The sequence below is a fragment of the Palaemon carinicauda genome, chromosome 43 (genome assembly GCF_036898095.1).
Source record: "Palaemon carinicauda isolate YSFRI2023 chromosome 43, ASM3689809v2, whole genome shotgun sequence".
Taxonomy (NCBI): domain Eukaryota; kingdom Metazoa; phylum Arthropoda; class Malacostraca; order Decapoda; family Palaemonidae; genus Palaemon; species Palaemon carinicauda.
In genome coordinates this window covers 26500597-26524961 of record NC_090767.1, presented here as the reverse complement: position 1 = coordinate 26524961, position 24365 = coordinate 26500597, and the positions used below count along the sequence as shown (strand labels likewise).

At 47.2% G+C, this 24365-nt stretch overlaps 1 long non-coding RNA gene across 1 annotated transcript in view; it reads right to left on the bottom strand.

The window, feature by feature from the left end:
• LOC137633549 (uncharacterized) overlaps nucleotides 1-24365 on the bottom strand; it is a 55176-nt gene that overhangs the window by 29811 nt on the left and 1000 nt on the right. The window lies entirely within an intron of this gene.

Sequence of the window (24365 nt, the reverse complement as noted above, 5' to 3'; positions counted from 1 at the left end):
ACCAGCTGTTGTGCAGCCACCACAGAGCCGATAGAGAACATATCGAGCCTCCAGTGGGTCACGTCTTGCAGGTAGTGGGCTGTGAAGGTCGTCTGACGGTTTCACACTCCTGCTTATAGAACCTGTGTCGCTGGGAAGTTCTTCTGGAAGGCCAGGGGCGTAGCTATGCCCCTGACATCATGCGCTCTAAGGCGACATGAAGGAGGAGAGTCAGGATTCAGGGACAGATGGATCACCCTACAAATCCATGCAGAGATGGTATTCTTGGTGACCCTCCTCTTTGTTCTCCCAGTGCTCACAAACAAAGCTTGCACTTGGGGACAAATGCAGCCGTTCTTTGAGATATAACCTCGGACTCCTTACTGGACACAGTAGGGGAAGGTCTGGGTCATCTGTTACAGAACGAAGACTCGAAATCCGGAAAGAGTCGAATCAAAGATCCGGCACTCCCGGATTCTGTGTCTTAGCCACAAACTCAGAGATGAATATGAACGTTACCTCCCCTCATCCCCTTGCATGGGCGATGTCGACGAGAGACCATGAAGTTCACTGACTCGGTTGGCCGAGGCCAATGCTAGTAGGAACACCGCCTTCCAAGTTAGGTGGCGATCTGAAGCCTGGCGAAATGGTTCGTAGGGAGGTCTCTTAAGAGACCCGAGAACTCGAACCATATTCCATGGAGGAGGTCTCACTTCCGACTGAGGGCAGGTAAGATCATATCTTCGTCTGAGTAGGGAAAGTTCCAGCGAGGGAGAAATATCCACTCCTTTGAGCCTGAAGGCTAGACTTAAGGCTGAGCGATAGCCTTTCATTGCCGAGACTGAAAGGCGCATTCTTCCCGCAAATATACGAAGAACTCCGCTATTGCTGGAATAGTGGTATCGAGTGGAGAGATACCTCTTACGACTCCAACCACAGGAACTCGCCACTTTGCCTGGAAGACCCCAGCGGATGATCTACGCAGGTGTCCAGAAATCCCGTTCGCAACTCGTTGCAACAATCCTCTCAGCGAGGAGATGCTGGATAGTCTCCAGGCTTAAAGTCGAAGCGAAGCTACGGCTTTGTGAAAGATGTTGGCATGTGGTTTTTTGAGTAGGTTGTGCCGTAGAGGGAGTTCTCTCGGAAGTTCCGTTAGGAATTGCGGAAGGTCCGGAAACCAATCCGCGTGATGAGCCACAAAAGGGTCATCGAGAGATTGACCAATATTCTGGTCTTGTTGAGCATCCTCCTCATCAGACAGAATGAGGGAAAAGCTTACACGTCGATGTTGTCCCACCGTTGTTGGGATTCATCTTGCCAGAGTGCCTTGGGATCTGGGACTGGGGGGGCAATACAGCGGGAGCTTGAAGGTCAGCACTGTAGCGAACAGATCCACAGTCGGGTAACCCCACAAAGTCAGGACATTGTTGGCTACTGGAAGATCCGAGGACCACCCGGTACTCATTATCTGAGAAGCTCTGCTTCGACCGTCGGCGAGTACATTCCCTTTGTCTGGGATGAAGCGAGCCGATAGAGGAATCGAGTGGACTTCGGTCTATCTTAGTACCTCTACTGAGAGATGGGATAGCTGCTTGAAAAGGTACCTCCTTGCTTGTTGATGTAAGCCACTACTGTGGTGAAGTAGCTCATCATACCACAGAGTGATTCGCCAGGTCCTTGTTGGAACTGTTGAAGGGCCAGGAAAACGGCCTTCATCTCTAGCAGATTTATATGGAGGCACCTTTCTGATTCTGACCACAGGCCTGAGGTCCTGTGGTACAGAACGTGGCCCCCCCCCCCTTCCTTTGAGGTGTCCGAAAACAGCATCCAAACCGGAGGAAGGAACGAGAAGATCCCTTTTCCTTCGTAGGTTCTCGCTTGTCACCCACCACTGGCGATTCGTCCGTTCCGCAGGATCCATAGGGATCATGGTGTCCGGGGAATCGCAGCCTTGATTCCACCAGGACCTGAGTTGCCCCTGGAGAGACCTCATCCTGAGGCAACCGTTGAGAACTAGACGACCTAAGGGTGAAAGGTGACCGAGGAGACGTAACCACGATTGGGTTGGAAGCTCTTCTCGTCTGAGGAAAGGGCTTGCGACTCTTTTCAGCCTTGCTATCCTGTCGTCTGATGGGAAGGCGTTATGGAGATTGGTGTCTATAATCATGCCTAGGTGAACCAGTCATTGATTGGGCAGCAGAGCGGACTTCTCGAGACTTACCATGATCCTTTGATCCTGGCAAAGTCGTAGAAGTTTGTCTTGGTGTCAAAGAGGGAATGACTCCGAGTCTGCTAGGATCAGGCAATCATCCAGATAATGGAGGAGACAGAAGCCGATCCTGAGAGCCCATGATGAAATTAGGGTGAACAGTCCGGTGAAACCATGTGGTGCTGTGGAGAGACCGAAACACGGCACCTTGAACTAGTACTCCTTGTAGTCTATGCTGAATCCTAAGTACTTTCTTGAAGACGGATGGACTGGGATCTGGAAGTACACGGCCTTCAGGTCCAGAATACACAAGAAGTCTTGCGGTATACTGCAAGACTGACTGTGTCTGCGGTCTCCATGCTGACCAAAGTATGCTTTAATCTGGACCTCTGCCCACAGAGTTCGCCGCCTTGCTGATCCCATGACAAGGGTATTAAATGACACCGGATTCGTCCTCAGGGGAGGTAGAGGTGTTGTGAACAGGACGCGATATCCCTGACTGATTATAGAAATCGTCCAGGAAACGGCCTTGAGTTGCCGCAACCTATCTGCGCAACCTTGTAGGTATCCCGCCACTGGCGGACATGCAGGGAAACTGGCAATCCTAGCGTTTGCGGCCTCGGCTGCTCCTTCTAGGATTCTTCCCTTCCCTGAGGGACTAATTGCCTTTCTTGTCCTTGACCGGAAAGGGCTTAGACCCCACTGTCTTAGCTGCCGTTGTTTTGGTGGGACGTGGTTGCTGAGGTGCTGGAGGTTTATAGGACTTGAATGTCAAAGCCCCATATAGGAGGGAGTCTTAGTGACTTCCTACACCTCTCAGCCGCCTGCTTTACGTCCTTAAGCTCAAACAGGTTCGTTCTCATAGCGAAAGAATGTCTGAGCCTGTAGATTTTGGTGCTAGGGGACTCCCGTTACTGTCTTGGAGTCCTTTGACTCCCTCCCGGGAGGGATGCAGGACTCCAATCAAGACGGAGGCAGGCTCTTCTCCACCCCTATTCGAGAAGACTTTACCGCGCAGGTGGGATTGGGGAACGTCTCACCTCCCGTGACTCTTCTGAGGGCGGGAAAACTTTGTCCCAAGATGAGGGAGAAAAGTCAGGGGGGGAGAGTGCCTGCCTCGAAGACTTACGAGGAGACAGCTACGACCTCGTAGAAGTTACCTCGTCCGAAACACCTCTTTTCCTCATCGGGGGAGTGGATGTAGCCAAGGATTTGTGGCTCAACTCAGAGAGAACAGCTTAAAAGCCTGTGCTACCGCTCTGATTAGAGTCCCAAACCAGGCTGCCAGCTGACGGTTGCACTGTCAGACACTCCCTCTGGAGGGGAAATCACCTGTAAAAAGATAAGGAAGGCATGTCCCTGGGCCTTTCTGGAACCTTCCCCCCACCGGCAAGCGCGCTGTTCTGTGCTTGGGGAGGGGAGGGGAGGGGAGGGGAGGGGAGGGGAGGGGAGGGGAGGGGAGGGGAGGGGAGGGGAGGGGGGGGGGGGAATGTGGCGATGGCGCCCTTACCGCGCGACGTCCGGCAGCCTCGCGCGGGGGAGGGTATTGGTGATTGCGCTAGGGAGCGCGCTGGCGCTCGCGTGATGGGGAATACCCGGGGGTCGCACGTAAGAGACTGTCGAAGCGCTGATGCGGGCGCACGGGAATACCCTGGGCTCGCGCACGGGAGACTGCTGAAAATGCTCGCATGCTCGCGCGCGAGACTTCATAGAGTGAGCAGGAATCATATTGATGTGCAGAATCAGAATGAAGAGCCAGTGTGGACCAGAATGTTGGAGCGTGCTGCATCGCGTAGGAGTTTGTTGGCGCGCGAAGAAGATCGTTGGCGCTTGCGCGTGTAAGATCGTCGGCGCTTGCGCGCATAAGAAGATCGTTGGCACTTGCGCGTGTAAGAAGATCGTTGGCGCTTGCGCGTGTAAGATCGTCGGCGCTTGCGCGCGTAAGAAGATCGTTGGCACTTGCGCGTGTAAGAAGATCGTTGGCGCTTGAAGGTCGTCGGCGCTTGAAGATCGTCAGCGCTTGTGCGCTTAAGAAGATCGTCGACGCTCGCGCGCGTAGATGATTGGCGAGCGCGCGCGGGAAACCATCAGTGCCCGCGCGCGGACGATCGTCGGCACTTACGCGCGTAGGAAGATCGTCAGCGATTGCGCGCGAAAGAAGATCGTCGGCGCTGGCGCGCGTAAGAAGATCATCGCCGCTGGCGCGCGTAAGAAGATCATCGGCGCTGGCGCGCGTAAGAAAATCATCGGCGCTGGCGCGCGTAAGAAGATCATCGGCGAGCACGCGCTAGTGCGCTAGGATGCAGGGTCAGCTGACAGGACGATCAGGAACTGGGATGTGTCCTTAAAAAGGGGCGGTCATCCCTCGATGAGGACCGTAGGCAGGACTGCTTCAGAGTCCAGAGCCGAAGTCCTTCGTTGCAGTGCAAGGTTGAGCTGGTAGATCGGTAGGTCAGCTGGCTCAACACTGGAAGATCTGCTTGATACTCCAAGGAAGGGTCTCTATGAGAGACCTTTCCCGCGAACGGGAGAGGTGCCCTTCATAGAAGAGACTAGGAGACACTCGCAGGCTGAAGCACTGGTGAGCGCCTGTGCGCTATCTCAGGAAACTCCAACAATGTGCGCTGATGCGCAGTCCCTGGAACAGGATGTCTCTGGATGGCAGTCTCAGGAACAGCAGGCGAGCGCGCAGGAGTACGTTGGCGCGCAGGGGATACCTGGCGCTTAGGGGACTTACTCACAATGTGAGAAAGCCCCTTTTGTCCCGAAGGGACTGGTGCCCGTTGGATAACAGGGTGCGTGGGCGCCCACAGCGTAAGCAGCCAGGAACGGAGACGGCAAGTCTAGGAGATGGCTGGTCTAATCAGGAACAATCCTCCGAAGAGGAGTCTCTATGAGTGGCCTCTCTCGCGATCGAGAGAGGTGAACACTTCGTAGAAGAGACTTGAAGACACTGGTGATGGCGCCCCTTAGGGCCATTGGATCAGCAAACTGACCTATAAGGAGCAATCCTCCGAAGAGGAGTCCTTAAGAGTGGTGTCCCTCGCGAACGAGAGAGATCACCAGACTGAACCTGCGGCTGCTCAGCCCCTTGAGCATAGCTGCAGGTGCGCCCAGCCTCGCAACCGCTCAGCTCCTTGAGCATGGTTACAAGTGCGGTCGCTCAGCACCACGAGCATAACCGCCCGAGGACCAGGAAAACCCATCCAGGAATTATTAAGGTATGAGAAGTTCCCCCTCTCCAGGGGAAAAAACTCACACCTGGGAAGGGAACCTCCTTCGGAAGGAAAGTTACCTACCCCTGGAGGCGAACCTCCTTTGCATTCTAAGATGAACTAAAGAGCTGACAGTTGTTACGGGAGAACTTCTAGGAAAAGGGAACACGCCCATGACGACGTCCTTTGAGGGATGGCAGCGACAGCAGACTCCCCAGGCACAAACAGGACAGCTCTGCTTCATTGGCACTCTTTAGTCAGACGAAGAAAAATTGCATAGTAAACTGGGAAAATAAAATTAAATAATTATTTAACAGAGATTCCCCAGGGAGGAACTCCGAAGAGTAACCCCGAGGGAATAGCAAAAAATAAGAATTAAAAATTAAGTATGCGCCCTCCTCCCCCACTGACATTCACGGGAGAAGGGGGAGGGCGGAGAACTGTAACAAAAACAGAAATATAACAGAATATTAATTATGTAATTCATCTAAGAATGACCACAAATAGTAAGAACCACTGACCCCTGAAGGGAAGTGTTCTCCACAGAGAAGCTGAAAAGTTAACAAAAAAATACAATTAGATTCCATTAAAAATAATTGAGACAAATAAACAGAATAGCAACCCAACCCGCAACGGGAAAGGAGCTTACGTAATAGTACGTAGTAGTAGTTGTAGTAAGGGGTGAATGACCTCTAGTAGAGAGAGACCGTAGGCAATAAAAACTCCCACATTCCCTTCGCTGAGAATCCAAGTTCCCCGTAGGAAAGGAGGAACAGCAAAGATAATAGATGAATGAAGAAAGTCCAGCGATGACGATCCCCACGGCGGCCGAGTTAACGGAAAAGCCGAAGGAAAAACTGATGGACCAAGAGGGAGAGGCCATATCCCACAACGGAACCGAGGTGGCCTAGCACTAAGCCGGTGACGTTGTCGTACACTGAAACGAAAACTTACTACATTTCTATACACAAATATATACAGAAACATAAAGAATGTTTATATATATATATATATATATATATATATATATATATATATATATATATATATATATATATATATATATATATATATATATATATATATATATATATATATATATATATATATATATATATCACAAGTATAAGAAAAAGTAAGAAAAAGACAAAAGCATTAATGGCTGTCAAAGAGGCGAGGGTGAAAGCGGACACGTCCGATCACCACCCGCTCCAAAGTAAAAGTGGGCTTACCACACAGGTGTGTGAGTGGGGAGGGTAGCTAACTACCCTCCCTACCCCTCGATAACTAGCAGTGGGGTAGTAAACCCTCGTTAAAATTTTAATGGCTCGTCCTTTCAGCTACGCCGAAAGTAATACCCACTTTAAATAGCGTGGCTTGTATTCCAGTTACGGAACAAACACTTTTTTCACACTCATTTTTAAACATAAAAGAGAAACGTATTAAACAAGCAAGAAATACTGGAATCCAGTAACTGACATCTTATCGCTTCAGCTGCCAGAAGACGAGTGAATGATCAGCCACAAGCAAATGGCCATAACTGGCTTCACCCGCAAATAACCCAATTAAACATCGACTTGTATCAACGTAGGAACAAATGCCTTCTACGACACCAATCACAGAAGATGACCCACTTAGCATTGTAGACAGATGCAGAGGACCTCTAGATAACCAGACATCTTATGTGCAATGCCTCACAAAAAGCCTTTCACTCAAAGGAGAAGCTGGATAGCCTCCACCCGTGAAGAGCCAAGGACTCAACGACTTGGTGGTAGCCTACCTCTGCAGGTGCGGCTGACAGAGAAGTGTATGCCACAGGGGTAGTCCTCTCAGGACCTCAACCAGAAAAGCAAGCAGAATGGGAGGATATCTTGAAGCCACTAGGGTTACCCAGAGTCCTGGTGGAGACAACACACTGTTGAGATCAGGCTGAATGGCAGAAAAGAGGTCATGTCTAAGTGATCTCATTGTTATTGGAGGGCATCTAAAAACAACACCTACGGGTCCGGAATGGGGGAACAAAGCTTGGGGAGCTTCCTGTTCAGCCAGGGGGCAAACAGGTTGATCCTTTCCGCTTCCAGAGGATGTAGGGACCATTCTGCTTCTACAATCAGCCTTTGACAGCCTTGTGTGTCTTGCTATTATATTCCTCTTGCCCATAAAGAGGACAGGAGACCATCTCCCATTGCTTGTTGATGAAGGCCACTATGGTGGTGGTGATGCCAAAACCTTCTTGGAATTCTTGCAATACCAAGAATACTGCTTGCATCTAAAACCCGGTGTGCAGACACACGCACGCAAGTCTGGAGGCTGAGAGTCGAGTGGGACTCCCTTGTTTAGGTTCTCCTGGTTGAGCCAGCAGTAGACCACTGGAACAGGATAGACTGAGAATCCCTGTTGGCTAACCAGTGATCCTTCAGACACCATTAAAGGGATCTCTGGTGGAGATACCCATGAGGAACAAGCTTCTCTAATGAGGATAGGTGAACAAGACATTCCCTGCAGAGAGCTGGTACTTCTGCCTTGGACAGGAATGGTTGCAAAACCTCCCTGAACCTAGTGATGTGATCATCCGTTAAAAAGACTCTCACTGCTACCATGTCTATCAGCATGCTCAAGTACTACATCCTCTACTTGGGTATAAGATTCTACTTCTCCCAGTTTACTTCAATCTCCAGATCATGGCAAAATGTGAGGATCTGATTACGATCCTGAAACTACTTTTTCAGGAACAACCAATCATCGAGATACCTAGGCAAGCATATCTATTGCAAATGGGCCCAAGTGACTACCAAAAAGGACACCCAAATGAACTGCTGGGGACCCATACACAATCCGAAGCACAAATTCTTGACTGGTACACTATAACAGAGGTAGAAGCAGGGATATTTTAGAGAGGGCTGAAGAATAGGCACTTGAAAGTATGATTCCTTCATGTCTACTGAAAGGATAACATCTCCCTTTCTGAAGGAATACAGCACAGACCGTACTGTCTCCTTCCTGAACTTTGTTTGGGGAACAAACTTCTTCCGGGGAGAGAGGTCGATGACCAGCCTCCAGTACCCTTCTCCACCAGGAAAAGCTAACACTAAAAGCCTGGAGACTCCTCTTTAAGGACTTCAAGCTCATTCTTCAACATACCTTCCACCTCTGCCCACAAGGCCAGGGCATTCGTTGATGTTGGATGCTCTAAGTGGCAAGACAGGCGCCTCCCTACTCGTGGTAACTCTGGGGATAGGTCTTTTTCCCTTTTCAGCCACCTACGGGGACCGTGGCTCCCGACGCCGGAACTTTACCTGCCTGGAAGAGAGCTACCTTACTCGATGTATGGACAACCACTAAGCTCCCTGAAAGTAGGGGAACCACCATACCCTTCACCCCTGGCATTGTTGCGGATATTTGACACACTTGCAATTGCCCACGGGGTACCAGGGGAGCAGTAGCCTTAGCTACCAACTCCCTCAATAAAGTCATGGAGGGCCAACCTGAAAGACTTAAGGAAGCCCAAGGCTTCCTTAGGTTAAACTCATCATAAATGGCCTGCACAGTCAAGGGCAAAGAGCTTTCAAGAAGCAGTACTTCAAACGCTATGGATTCCCCACCCACCAGCGAAACCAGAAACGCTCACTGATGTAGCTCTTAGGACTCCAACCCATGTAACATATTCATAGGGGATTGATCCAGGGCTGAATGCACATGGGCGGCAGCAGTGGTCACACCCCTCAAGGAGAGAGCAGCAGTTATAGAATTCCGGTCTTCTTGGGCGTTGCACAGTCCGACACCATCAAACACTTCGCTCACTTCTTCCCCTTCAGGAAGTACACCTGCCACTGCACAGGAGGCCATGACCTACACTCAGCACATAGGGATGCCTGCAAACAGTTATGCCTCCTACAAGAAGCACAGAGGAAGTGTAGATCTACAGCTAGTTTAACCATAAACCAGTTGCAGCGTCTATCCTCCCTCAAGCGAACATGAACTTCATGCTTCCCATTTCATGAAAAGAACAAAATCAATGCATTTGACAGGCACTGTCTGTACTTGTGTACACAATAGCAGCAATATCAAAAGCGAAGGCTTCATGGCTGGATAACTGTTTGCTATCCAACTTCAATGACTGACTCCAGCTCAGGCTGAATCAATCTCTCCAATCAAAGGACCAGGAACAAACAAACTGTTCTCTTAGGATTAACCACATATCTCTTTTAAGGGTCATCCTAGCACAGGAAGACAGATGTAGGAACTCCTTCCTCCAACACATTGCCTAAGGAAAATAAATTTTTCTGAGTTGAATTGACAGTCATCACCATAGCGAGGGAAGGGACACCATAAGTAAAGCCGTCCAGCAGGACAGAAGCAGATTATCAGAAGAATGTGCGGATAACTATCACACAGCTATCATAATCGGAAAGGAATTTGCATATCCTGCATCTTCCACAAACATACTTACATACATTGATCTCGACAAAACCATCATATAAAAAAAAAAAAAAAAAAATCATAAGAGCTAAATGAAAACGCCAGGAATTAGTCTGTAATCTCCGGTGGCTGAAAACAAAAAGGCTACTCAGTTGCTTCCCCATCATAGGTCAGTAACTACCAACACCTCGATAAAAATTCCAACAGCCGAGTTCAAACCTAGCTAAAAAACATGCTCACAACAAAGGACGATGATTTGTGTTTACCTACAAACAACGAAGTTTAAGCATCAGACTTTCTTAATAAGGAAATACATTTAGAAACTAAGTCACATTATCATGACAAAAGCCAGAGAGAATATTGTGCACCTACCTCCCTTTTTCCCAGCAGGGCCAAGTAAGATTAGGTTTAGAGACTAAACCCTATTTAGTTTACTACATCAACTTTGGCTGTCCTTATGTAGAAAGACCACAGTCTGTTGTAAACTATTATTTTTGGGCTCAATCCATGATGTCCTGATGGAAGGTTCCTTCAGTAGCTTCCTAGGGTATATTTAACTACAGTGGATATTCCCAGAGAATTAAACTAAAGGTTATCACAGAATTCTAACTTCTGATGCGAGTACCCTATAGGTTTCCCTCTAGGATATCGTATAACAACAGGGGACGCATGTATTAACACGCCAAATAGCTATCTGCACCCCATATAGAGTTAACACTTCGATATGGAAAGGTGGAGAATAACTGGGGAGCCGTTCCACAGTTACACTCATCCGTGGCTGCTTTTGGTACTCGAGACGTAAACAAACGGGCGCCATTGCTAAATGACGTCACGTCCTTCCTCATCCTTTTGCCTGTAGCTCCTTGCTTAAGTCGGATTTTCCCTAAGTGCTTCTTCATCAGCTTACATCGCCGTTATGTCGCTACCTTCAGCCTCGCCTTCTTCTGGAAAGTTGAGTACCAGGTCCCAGTATTGTTTAAATAAGCTCTAGCCGTAAAATATTGTGTTTTGTGGCAGAGCTGTGCCGATACCGGACGCGCCATTTTATGGCGTCGCTGTTCATGTTGCATGCTTTATTTAGTTAGCCAGAACAGCCCTCTCCGGTCCTTTAACTAATTAGTATTATTAGTTATTTAGTCTTCGTAGCTAGGAAATACTTATATCGTGTTTTAGCGCTCATCAGACTCGGTCGCCGTTCGACCCCATACTAGATCGCTAGCTTAGCCCCTAGGCTGGACAGCCTAGTGCTTGCTTTCATGCATGATATATACCAGTGTTCCTAGGTTAAGTTATGAAGATTGTGGCATTATTAAACATACTATTAACTGTGATGTAAGTGTTTTCGCCTTTGGGGACCATATAGGGGACTGTGTTGATTGTGTATCATTCCATCCTAACCTAATGTAAGAACCCCTATATGCTCCCTATCCCCCTGCCTGCGGGGGATAGGGAGTCTTGCTTCCCCTTCTATATAGGGGAAAATTGTCTACAAACAGAGTATTTATCGCTTCTCTGCCTACCCTAAGGGAATGACCCTCCCTTAGGGTCGTGACCGAGAAATAAGGTAGGGCTCGGCCCTTCCTAAGTTGCACCTGGTTGGGTCACTCCTTCCTCCCTGCAACTTGCGATGTGTCTTTCAAGCTTTCCTAGCCTAGGAGTTAACCCTCCTTCTCTAGGTTAAGCTCTGGGGGTTGACTCTGCCCTATTATAGTTTGAGACGGTACTCCTGTACCGTTCTCATTCTGGGCTACCTAACCTAGGTTAGGGAGCGTTCTCCCTTCCCTTGGTGGCCGTTCTCATACAGTCTCTCCTCTATAGAAAGACCCCTTTCTTCCCCCTCCCCACCTATCCCTTTGGTGTAGGCTTGCCTACACTCATCTGTCCTTAGTCCTAAGGCTCCTCCCTTGGGTGGAGTGGTAGGGCTAACGTTGTTCTCCTGCTGAGCTGACCGCTCTAGTACACATACCCTTCATAGCGTTCTATGGGGATGGTTGCCGGCGGCGGTCCAGCCGGCGGGGGATTCCCCCCTCTTGAGTGCCCTCTAACTGTCCCTTGGGTTACCCCAGGCACGCGGCCGACTGCCGGCTCCCTGCCGCCAGATGCTAGGAGTATCCACTCCTATCATGAGTGCACTCTCTCCGGAGGGATGCCAGAGGGGTATGGGATCTTACCCCTTCCATCCCTCCTTACCTTTCTCTCTTTCTATCCTGGTGCCGGTCCCTTGCCGCCTCTACTGCCGGCGATAGCCGCCACTACCTCAGGTGACATTCTTTCATAAGATGCCTCCCCCCTCTAGGACGTCAGCCTTCCGTGTGCCGGAGGCTGCCGCCTTCCGTCGACAAACAGCCGACGTCCCACCCCTCATCTTACCTAGTAACAGCTGGCCGACTTTCGGAGTCGGCCACCGGCATGCCAGTATTGATTGCCGGCGGTCTAGGTATACAACCATATACATATCTATCTTATGAATTGATCCAAAGCTCACCATGCCGTAAGCCTTCGGCTGCCGGAGCCGCCGCCCCCTACCGACGACCTACCGCTGTGCCGGCGGTCGCCACGTTGGTATTATACTTTAGATACTCAGTGTGTCTGTCTTGATGCCTTCCACCCTGCAGGACCGGCCTCCGGCGTGCTGTCAGTCTGCCGGCACCCTCCTGAGACGTTAAGGGATATGCACCCCTTCCCTGCCTGCCGGCAACATGCCGACAGTCAAAATACTGCAGCCAGATGGCTCTGCCACTTCTATATATAGGTATTGTCTTACCATCCAAGATTGTGGCTATGCTGTCTGATTGCATATTAAAATATTCCAGCATACTCTGTGCATCTTAGTGCAGTCGATTGCCGGAACCTACATTTAATAAGGGGTTTCTCCTATACCCCTTCTACTCCAGGGATCTGAATGGTCTCAGACCCTGCTACACTATGCGGGCAATTTCTGTTAGAAGCTTAGCTCGGCTTATCCATATGGATTCCCTTATTGTGACCTTCGGCCACAAAAGAAATTGCCTACAGATAACGTTACGGTAACCGGCTTGGCGGGATTCACAAGTATGTGTCTATCTACTTCCTTTCCCGCTCATTATTCTCAAGCATTAAAATGCCTTGCAATTAATTTAATGTTTAAAAATTTAGATTAAGATATCTTAATTTTAGAGTAGTGTAAGTCATTCTTATGCCTTCCATGTACTCTTGATCTCTTTCTTTTACAGGAGGAGTATATGAAGTGTGAGAGCAACTTCTGCGGGGTGAATCGCCCGGACTTCTACAGGCACAAGGCGTGCCGGACCCACGCCCCCTGCGCTGCCAAGAAAGGCGACCTGAAGTATTGGGACCCGCAGAACTGCAGAGTCTGCAAGAGTCGTTTGGTCGAGGCGTTCGACGATCCTCCTTCTGCGGAGGCAAGGGACAACGCTAGAGAGAAGCTACGCAAATGGGTGCGTGGTTTCCAGAAGAACGCCACCGGACCGTATCTTCCCAACGAAAACTTGAGGGCCTTGCTTTTCCCAAAAGCATCCAAAGACTCTATGGTCCCCCGTGATCAGATCCCCACCGTCCAGATCGTGGTGGAACCTGATTTTGTCATGGCCCAGTCCATGCATGAGTGCCATCTAGATTCCGATAACGTGGAACGTATGTCGGAAGTGTCGGAAGAGATGGAGAAGAACCTCATGGGCGAGGAACTCGACTACGAGGAAGATCAGGTGGAATACCCTGATTCGGAGACTGAGGTCGCTCCTGCTCCTACTCACGCAGCAATTCCTGCACTGTCCGAGGAACATGTTCCTTTGACTTCTGCCACCCCGGACCCTCTTCCATCGGCCACTCAGGAGGTCTTCAAGATGCTTGAAGCCCTTATGGAAAGAAAGCTACGAGAAACCCAGGAGCAATTCCGGACGACTCTCGTTAGTCTTAAACAACCGAAACGGATTTTGGTTAAGGACCTCCCCACTTAATCGGAAGCTAACCCATGGAGATATGCCGAGCATATGCCAATAACAACTGGCAAAATCTACATGAGTGAAAGGGTTGGCTCTATCTTGCTGGAAGAAGTGGAATTCTTCCCGAATTTCGAGGCTTATCCGGACTGTTACGTCCGGCTCATGTCCGAACCAGCCTCAAAGGAAGAGACCGAACCGAAGGAGGTTATCGTGTTCGATCTCGCGAAGGCCCAAGCTATGTTAGCCCAGGCGGTGAAGAGTAGGGGTTTCACCAACTCCAAGATGCCGGCGCTTAGCAAGAAGCATCCAACCTTCGTTTCGCCAAATTCTGCGACCTTCCCCTTCATCGAAAAGGCCTTCCCAGTGATCTTAAAGGCAATGGAGGAAGGGAAACCTTGCCCTGCACTGGAGGAGTGCAGACCCTTCTCCATTACTGTTCCTCCCGATGATAGGCACTGGAAAGACATCCAGTCAACCTTCACGGTAGGGAAACTAGAGCCTTACGTAGCCGGTCTTCAATTTAATGAGGACCTCCCAAGGCTAAATGATCACATCCTTCGTAGGGAACAGGATACAAAGGAGAGGCTTGCCGCGTCGCTGTCCCACCAGGTACAGCTGGAACTTATGGCCAGGGATACTAGAGTCCCGGACTTTTATATGGTCCTAGCCAAATCGCACTTGGCAACGGTGACAAAGAACCTATATAGCTTCACTAGGGCTCAGAGCCTGTCGTGAATTCGTGTTCGCCAACGCGACGCTGAAACACGAACCCCGGAGGTTGATTTCCTCCAATATCTGGGGTAAGTATCTCTTCCCATCTTCTCTGGTGAGAGAGATTGTAGACAAAGCCGCCACAGAGAATAGGAACCTTCTCCACAAGTGGGGCATGTCAAGAAAGAGGAAATCCTCTCAGGATGATGGCCCTCAGCCTAAGAGGAAACCTCAGAAGCCGAAACCCCAGCAACTTCAACAGAGACGACAGTTCCCGGGTACCGCTACTCCCCAAGTGGCCACACAGCCACAACAGACCTTTCAGTTGGTTCCCCAACCGGTGGTGTCGCAGTCGCCGGTCTTCACCCCTGCGTATGAGCAACACTCTACTACCTTTCGTCCCAGAGGTAGGGGCTCAAGCAGAGGCTCCTGCAGAGATTCTTCTCGCCGTCCCTCCAGAGGCAGAGGAGGAAGGGGAGCTAGCGGCCGAGGTGGCAAACCCTCGGGACACCAGAAGCAATGAAGTGCTTCCGGTGGGAGGAAGACTCCGCCAATTCCAGGATCGTTGGACCTTCGATCCCTGGGCACACAGCATCGTCAAGAAGGGACTAGGCTGGAGCTGGACTCAACCACCCCCAGCCTTCCAGCAATTCTTCCAACAGTCAACCCCCCTCCTGGAAGAATATGTCCTAGAACTCTTGAACAGGAAGGTGATCAGGAGGGTAAAGTCAACCAGGTTCCAAGGGAGACTATTTTGCGTTCCCAAGAAAGACTCTGACAAACTCAGAGTCAGTCTAGACTTATCCCCTCTCAACAAGTTCATTGTGAACAACAAATTAAAGATGCTGACTCTGCAACAAATAAGGACCCTTCTGCCTCAAAGGGCCTACACAGTCTTCATAGACCTGGCAGATGCCTACTGGCACATTCCAATGAATCATTACGCTTCCTCCTACCTAGGATTTCGACTCCAAAGGAAAAGTTACGCCTTCAGGGCCATGCCCTTCGGGCTCAATGTGGCTCCACAGATCTTCACCAAGCTGGCAGACGCCATCGTCCAACAGCTCCGTCTTCAGGGCGTCCAAGTGATGGCCTACCTAGACGACTGGTTAGTCTGGGCGACATCGCCCGAAGATTGTGTAAAAGCCTGCAACAAAGTCACCCAGTTCCTAGAGCATCTGGGATTCAAGATAAACGCCGAGAAATCTTGCCTCTCTCCAGCTTAGAAGTTCCAATGGTTGGGGCTCCATTGGGACCTTCAGTCACACCGCCTTTCCATTCCACAGAAGAAAAGGAAGGAAATAGTAGGGTCTGTCAGAAGACTTCTAAAATCCAAACGGATCTCAAGACGACAGCAGGAACAAGTCCTCGGCTCTCTACAGTTCGCCTCTGTGACAAACCCGGTGCTTCGCGCACAGCTAAAGGATGCCGCGGGAGTCTGGAGACGTTTCGCATCCATCGCTCGAAGAGACCTCAAGAAACGGCTTCCAAACAGACTTCGCTCACTTTTAAAGCCGTGGTCGGAAGCAAAGGCCCTGAAAAGGTCCATTCCTCTTCAACACCCGCCTCCATCGATCAACATCCACACGGACGCTTCACTGGAGGGTTGGGGAGGTCACTCCCACCAACGACAGGTTCAAGGAACATGGTCTCCCCTATTCAAGACGTTTCACATCAACATCTTGGAGGCCATGGCGGTTCTTCTCACTCTGAAGAAACTCTCCCCGCCTCCCTCGATCCACATTCGTCTGACTCTGGACAACTCAGTGGTAGTCAGATGTCTAAATTGTCAGGGCTCGAGATCGCCCCAGATAAATCAGGTACTTCTTCCGATCTTTCGTTTGGCAGAAAATAAGAAATGGCACCTGTCTGCAGTTCACCTACAAGGATTCCGCAACGTGACGGCGGACGCTCTATCAAGGACAAGCCCAATAGAGTCGGAATGGTCTCTAGACGCAAGGTCATTCTCCTTCATCTCTCACTAAGTCCCGGAACTTCAGATCGATCTCTTCGCGACGAGCGACAACAATCAACTTCCTCGATATGTGGTCCCGTACGAGGACCCCAAGGCAAAAGCCGTGGATGCCATGTCACTGGATTGGAACAGATGGTCCAGGATATACCTGTTCCCTCCCCCCAACCTTCTGCTGAAAGTCCTCTCCAAACTGAGAACCTTCAAAGGGACAGCGGCCCTAGTGGCTCCCAAGTGGCCCCGGAGCAATTGGTACCCTCTGGTCCTGGAGCTGCAGCCCACGCTGATCCCCCTACTGGGCCCAGTTCTCTCTCAACAAGTACAGAAGTCGACTGTCTTCGCTTCATCACTGAAAGTCAGGGACCTTCCTCTCATGATTTTCTCTCCTTAGCCGCAAAGAAAAGGTTTGGAATCTCGAAGAAAAATTTAGACTTCCTCGAGGAATACAAGACTGAATCTACACAACGGAAATACGAATCTTCCTGGAGAAAGTGGGTCTCTTTCGTTAAGGCAAAAAATCCTACGGAAATCACCATTGATTTTTGTATGTCCTTCATTCACCTTCATGGACAAGGCTTAGCAACCAACACGATTTCCACCTGCAAATCGGCTTTGACTAGACCACTTCTGTACGCCTTCCAGATTGATCTGTCCAGTGATATCTTCAATAAATTGCCAAAGGCATGCGCTAGATTACGCCCAGCACCTCCGCCAAAACCTATCTCCTGGTCCCTGGACAAGGTGCTCCATTTTGCCTCTAACCTGGACAACGATTCGTGCCCTCTAAAAGACTTGACTCAAAGAGTTATATTAATTTTTGCTCTCGCCTCGGGAGCCCGAGTCAGTGAAATAGTGGCATTATCAAGAAAAGAGGGTCATATCCTATTCGCAGATACAGGAGAACTTACCCTCTTCCCTAATCCGACGTTTCTCGCCAAGAATGAACTACCCACCAAGAGAAGGGGCCCTTGGAGAATCTGCCCCTGAAGGAAGATGTCTCTCTATGCCCAGTGGAGAGTCTTAAGGTCTATCTTCGAAGAACTTCAGACTTCGGTGGACGACAACTCTTCAAAGGAGAAACATCGGGTAGCGACTTGTCACTGAAACAACTAAGAGCGAAAATCACCTACTTCATTCACAGAGCGGATCCTGACAGTACACCCGCAGGTCATGATCCTAGAAAAGTTGCGTCTTCTCTGAACTTCTTCCAGAGCATGGATTTCGAAAGCCTCAAGAGCTTCACAGGATGGAAATCATCGCGCGTTTTCTTCAAGCACTACGCAAAGCAAGTGCACGAAGTTAAACATTTCGTGGTAGCCGCAGGTAGTGTTATGAAACCTGCTGTTTAACTCTGCATAGAACAGCGAGTTACTTGGGACTGTAACTCTCCGGGTGCCTGTGTTGACCCTGTGGTGATATATAGTGATTTCATGGACACTTAGTGTTTCTAATAAACTGTTCTTACCAAGGTGAAATGTCATAGACTTTTCATGAGTGCCACATGCTCTAGGGCATGGTGTGTTTTCTTTGAAAAAGACTGACGTCCTCTGGAACTTGTGTTTCTAAAAGTAAAATTTATTTTCAGATTCAAGATTGTTGTCTCTATTTTTTAGGTACATTATTCTTTATTATTGTAAATAAACTTTACATTTATTATTGTAATTGTTATCACAATAATCTGCAATCTTTGAAATAAAATGTCTATTTTATTACATGTGCGTCTCTCTCCGCTCCTATTCTTTATTAAGAAATATACGATTGTTATAGTTTCATTTACCCCTTTCTTTCTAAAGGAGATGAATAATATATATACAGTAATTGTATTATATACTCACTCATGCTTTGATAATATTCCTACCTGAATATTAACCTTTGTCCTGCCTCCGAGACCAGATTGATCTCTCCTCCAGGGAGTGTAGTAAATTTTAATCACTTACCTATGCTTGATAATATTCCTACCCGAATATTAACCTTATGTCTTTTCTCCGAGTCCTGCACGAACTTTCCGCAGGGTGAGTAGCTCTTCAATGATCGCTTCAAGATATTAGTATGGTCCACCAGGACTTCTCTGCCAGGGGGGCAGGAAGGTAGTTCTTCACGGAATCTCTAGTAAGGACATGTTACATACCTCTATTCGAAGCCCTTGGCACTTGCATAAAAAGGGGGAAAATTTCCACGATACATTAACTCCCTGGTACACTTCCATCAGGACGTCATGGCTTGAGCCCAAAAAAACGCCCTGTCCTGCTGTATCATGGAGATTAGCAAGAAGCTGGGCTCAGGATGAGGACGGACGTGACGTCATTTAGCAATGGCGCCCGTTTGTTTTACGTCTCAAGTACCAAAAGCAGCCACGGATGAGTGTAACTGTGGAACGGCTCCCAGTTATTCTCCACCTTTCCATATCGAAGTGTTAACTCTATATGGGGTGCAGATAGCTATGTGGCTTGTTAATACATGCGTCCCCTGTTGATATACGATATCCTAGAGGGAAACCTTTAGAGTACTCGCACCAGAAGTTGGAATTCTGTGATAACCTTTAGTTTAATTCTCTGGGAATATCCACTGTAGTTAAATATACCCTAGGAAGCTACTGAAGGAACCTTCCATCAGGACGTCATGGCTTGAGCCCAAAAAACACATATTATGACTATTGAGGAATGACTTACATTTATGAAACAGTACTACCAACCATGACAAATGGTACACAGAGTTACCAACGACACGATGACATTACTAGAGGTAGAAATGCTAAATATTTCCATACGTATTTTAAATAATTTTTCCATATAACTATTACACAATATATAAAAAGTACAAAAAGGGCACAAAACCTAACAATCCCACCTAACCTTGCCTAGAAGTACCCCAGTCACAAAACATATATAATGACTATTGAGGAATGACTTTTATGAAGAAAACGACTAAACTTGTGGCTTCCATGGGGGTAGACGACTTTTCCCCAAAAATGTATGTACCTTTTTAGGCAGTAACGGTATACTGTAACCACAACGACGTTTCTTCTTAGCTTTAGTTATGATGGATTCAGAATTGCAATAAAACACGTGAATGTCTTTCCTATAAGATAACAGAGAGCGACACTAGGGCACTGTAAACGATGGGGAATTACGTTGTGTGATTTAAGGAAATAATCAACATTAACTGAAGAATCATAAAAATCACCATGGAATTTAGCCACTGCTTTTAAGTACGGAACACTGAAGCCGTTACAAGTTTCTATAACTTCCTCCATCAAAAAATAGGAAAAAATAAATCACACTAGAAATGACGAACTCCTCACTGGGTCAAAGGTTACAACACAAAAGGCATTAGAGGAAAGGGTATGAACACATCTCTCAAAGAGATAAAGGAAGGGGGGTAGGGAGATATCTGAATAGGCATCGGTTGATGATTGGTTAAGGGAAAAACAAAGAACACTAGCGGGAAAACTTGAATTAACTAAATAGGGAAACTAGTTCAGAGAAAGTATTTACAGTGAACCCTCGTTTATCGCGGTAGATAGGTTCCAGACGCGGGCGCGATAGGTGAAAATCCGCGAAGTAGTGACATCATATTTACCTATTTATTTAACATGTATATTCGGACTTTTAAAACCTTCCCTTGTACGTAGTACTGTTAACAAACCACCCTTTAATGTACAGAACACTTAATGCATGTACTACAGCACCCTAAACTAAAACAGGCACAAATATTAAAGGCGATTTTATATCATGCGTTTCCTAAACACCTAAAAAGCACGATAAAAAATGGCAACCAATGTTTTGTTTACGTTCATCTCTGATCATAATGAAGAAACAAACTCATTTAGTGTACTGTACAGTACACATATATGTATAGGTTAGTTTTTGCATCGATTATATTGATTATACAGTACTGTACTGTATGTTGATTTGTTTATTACAAATGTTTTAGTTTACGTATTTTTCTTAGGACTTCCAAATGAAATGTTTTTCTTTATGACGCCGCCTGAAACGACGGCGTGTACGCTCAGTAAACAACCACGCTCAGAACAAACAAGGCATTTAACGCGCATGATGATAGTGATAAATAATGATACAGTACATACAGTATTTACAGTAAAAGCAATTAACAAAATATGTTACCTTACAAATATAAATTATACAGTATTGTACGTAGCAAAGCAGGAAAACAATTTACGAGAGAGAGAGAGAGAGAGAGAGAGAGAGAGAGAGAGAGAGAGAGAGAGAGAGAGAGAGATTGTTTTACGTACGTAAATGTAAATTTTAAACAAAAAAAATATGATAGGTTACAACATGTAGACTTTTAAAACCTTCCCTTTAACTTAATGCATACAGTACGTACATTACTAAACTATAAAACAGGCAGTAAGAATATTAAAGTAAAAAATAAAGATTGTTACTGTACTCACCACGAAAGAAGTTGAAGAAAAACTTGAATGGTGATGGCGATGAATTTGCTGCACAGTAGAAATGATGATGATGAAGCTGATGATGTGTTCTACTGTGCAGCCAATGATAGTATTTTACGTCTCTTCAGACGGAGGTGTCTTTTCCTGGGACACCTCTTCAACTTCTTCCTGGGAAACTTCAATTTCTTCCGAAGGCGTACTAGCAGGAGGAACTGGCTCTTTTTTGCGAGGCTGGAAGAACATTGTGATCGGAAGTTGTTGCCGCTGCTTCTTTTTTCGATCCAAGAGCATTTTGTAGGGAGTCATTATGTCATCAACCTTGTTGCAGAATTGCATCGAGCGAACCATATCCTCGTCCCACTCTTGCAACATTTCTTTCAACTCCTTCGCGTGGTTGCAGGCCTTGGCAAGCCGTTCTAATGTTAAGCCCGTTTCTTCGACATTTTCTTGGGTCTCTTCCTGGGTATCACTCTCTTCCTCACTTGCCGATTTCGTCAGGTCTTCGAGGTCTGCGTCAGTTAGGGGCTGGGAATGGCAGTCCAACAACTCGTCGACGTCTTCAGTCGTCATGTCGCCAAACCCGTCACCTCCAATTATGGCAGCCAACTGCACAGATTTCCGTATTGTAGAGTGTTGGATTTCCGACGGAGTAAATCCCTTGTCGTCGTAAACAATATCGGGCCACAACTTCTTCCAGCTCGCATTCACGGTTGCAGGTTTCATCTCTTGAAGTGCCTTCTGAATATTCTGCAGGCACGTGGCTATGGTGTACTGCCGCCAGTACGCCTTCAAGTTGAAATCTTCATCCTCGTCATCTTGGGCAGCATCCACACACGCAACGAGGTCCGCCAAGGTATTCTTCGTGTAGAGGGCCTTGAACGCCCTGATAACCCCCTGGTCCATCGGTTGAATTAATGACGTGGTGTTGGGTGGCAGGAACTCAACCTGAATGCCCTCATGCGACAGGTCAGTTGCGTGTCCACCAGCGTTATCCATAAGGAGAAGGATCTTGAATGGCAAGCCCTTCTCTAAGAGATATTTACTGACTTGCGGGATAAAACACTGGTGGAACCAGTTGGAGGTCAGCATCTTCGTAATCCATGCTTTTTGATTATGCATCCAGTACACGGGAAGGAGATTCTTATTTTTATTTTTCAAAGCGCGAGGATTTTTCGACTTATAAATAAGCCCCGGCTTTAACAAAAATCCAGCAGCATTGCCACACATCACGAGGGTAACGCGATCCTTGAATGCCTTAAAGCCAGAGGCTTTGGCTTCCTCTTTGAACAGGAAAGTTCGCGACGGCATTCTCTTCCAAAACAAGCCAGTCTCATCCATATTAAAGACTTGTTCCGGCTTGTATCCACCTTCGGCGATAATATTCTTGAACGTCTGGTTCACGTAAGTTTCAGCAGCGGCAGTGTCAGCGGAAGCAGACTCCCCATGCAGGGAAACGCTTTTCAGGGCGAAGCGTTTCTGAAACTTCCCGAACCATCCTTTGCTTGCGGAAAAACGTTTCTGAGGCTGGGAATCAGTGGATGTCCCTGGTTGAGGATCATCTGCATCATCATCATCTTCAGCATGGTTGCCGTCGTCGTCTTTAGGTTCCTTTGCAGCAAAATTCTCATATAAACTCAAAGCCTTTGTTTGGATGGTGTTCGTATCCAACGCTATGTTCTTCTTCCGGCAGTCGGCAATCCACACAGCTAAAGCACCTTCCATGCGTACGATCGTTTTATTACGCGTTGTAACGACTCGCTTCGCTGATCTGCTAAAGGTGATTGCAGCCGTCTTTCTAATGTTCGCCTCGTCCTTCTTGATATAGCGAACGGTGGATTCGTTGATGCCAAAATGGCGGCCGGCGGCCGCGTAACTTCTACCATCTTTTAACATGTCGAGAAGCGTAACCTTCTCAGCTATCGTCATCATCCTTCGGTGGCGTTTAGGCTCACTACCAGCTTTAAGAGAAGCAGAACGCTTGGGAGCCATTACAGTAGGATTTACGTACAGTACTGTAACAAAAAGTTCAACTTAAAAAGGTCGCACACAGCACAGATTAAACTTCACAAACTTAAGAACGTCTACTCGGCGATACGCGGTAACAGAGAGTGAACGATCCAGCCCCGCGAGAACTTTGATGCTGCGGGTAGAAGATGCGGGCAAAACACCAATCACAGGCTAGATAACAAAACTTGAGTTCTGATTCGTCATCTATCAGCGCTTGAACCAATCACAACCCGTCTTACAGTACTATGATGCGTTGGTTACCTACTCATAGAAGATGCCCCGCGCATACTGAACGTACGTAGATTAAGTACAATACCGTAATAATAATAAATAATGATAATAATACTGTACAGTAATAATAATAATAATAATGATAATAATAATAACAATAATAATTTTATTAACAACAACAACAATAATAATAATAATAACAATAATAATAATACACACTTTACGTACGCTATTTTACGCCTCTCTCTCTCTCTCTCTCTCTCTCTCTCTCTCTCTCTCTCTCTCTCTCTCTCTCGTACGCTTATTCGAAATGTGATTTTTGCAACAAATAATATTATTGGATGCAGTACTGTACTACGTACGTATACATACAAAAGATTCATGGAAAAGAAGCACATCCATTACAGTACACACCATTCTAATATGGTATGACTGCATCTGATTTGCGTTTCATGTTCGATTTAATTTTACTACGTACTGAACTATCGTATGATCACATTCTCTTTTCGTGTTTTATTTCTTTCTGTGCTGAATTATATATCATATGTAATGCAATGAACAATCAGTAGGAGCAGATATTACTAATTACAGTATTAATGGAATTACAGGTAACAAAATATCGTATTTGGGGGACTTCAGATTTCGCGGTATTTTCGAATTTTCCGGAAAATCCGCGATATGTATATATATATGGGTTATGGAAAAACCCCGCGAAGTGGTGAATCCGCGATTGTCGAACCGCGAAGTAGCGAGGGTTCACTGTATGGCAAACATCAGAGTGAAACGAAAATAACCAAAGAAAAGAAATAAAAACAATATAGGAAGATAAACTGGAATGAATGATAAATAATATTGAATGGGAATATAAAATGAGATGATTTTACCGTGAATGAACTGGATAGGGAAACTAGTCCAGAGCAAGTATTTATGTGAAACCGGGGAGAGAAAAGGAAATAACCAAAGAAATAAACACATTATAGGAAGGTAAAATGGTATGTATGATAAATAACATTGAATGGGAATATAAAATCAGATGATAATACGGTAATAAAAAGAGTAATTGGGGGAGGGAAAACTTCTGCGCAGAGGGAGGGATATTTGCGCAGACCGAAAACTGGTATGCACGAACGTACGAACAAATGGGTGATAATTTGATCTACATCAGACGTTGGCAGCACTGGTTACTGTGTTTTTTCATGAAATAATCTTTGAAACGGCTCCTCCAAAGTTTATCCAGTTATACTGTTTAGAATTTTCCTCCGGTTATAAT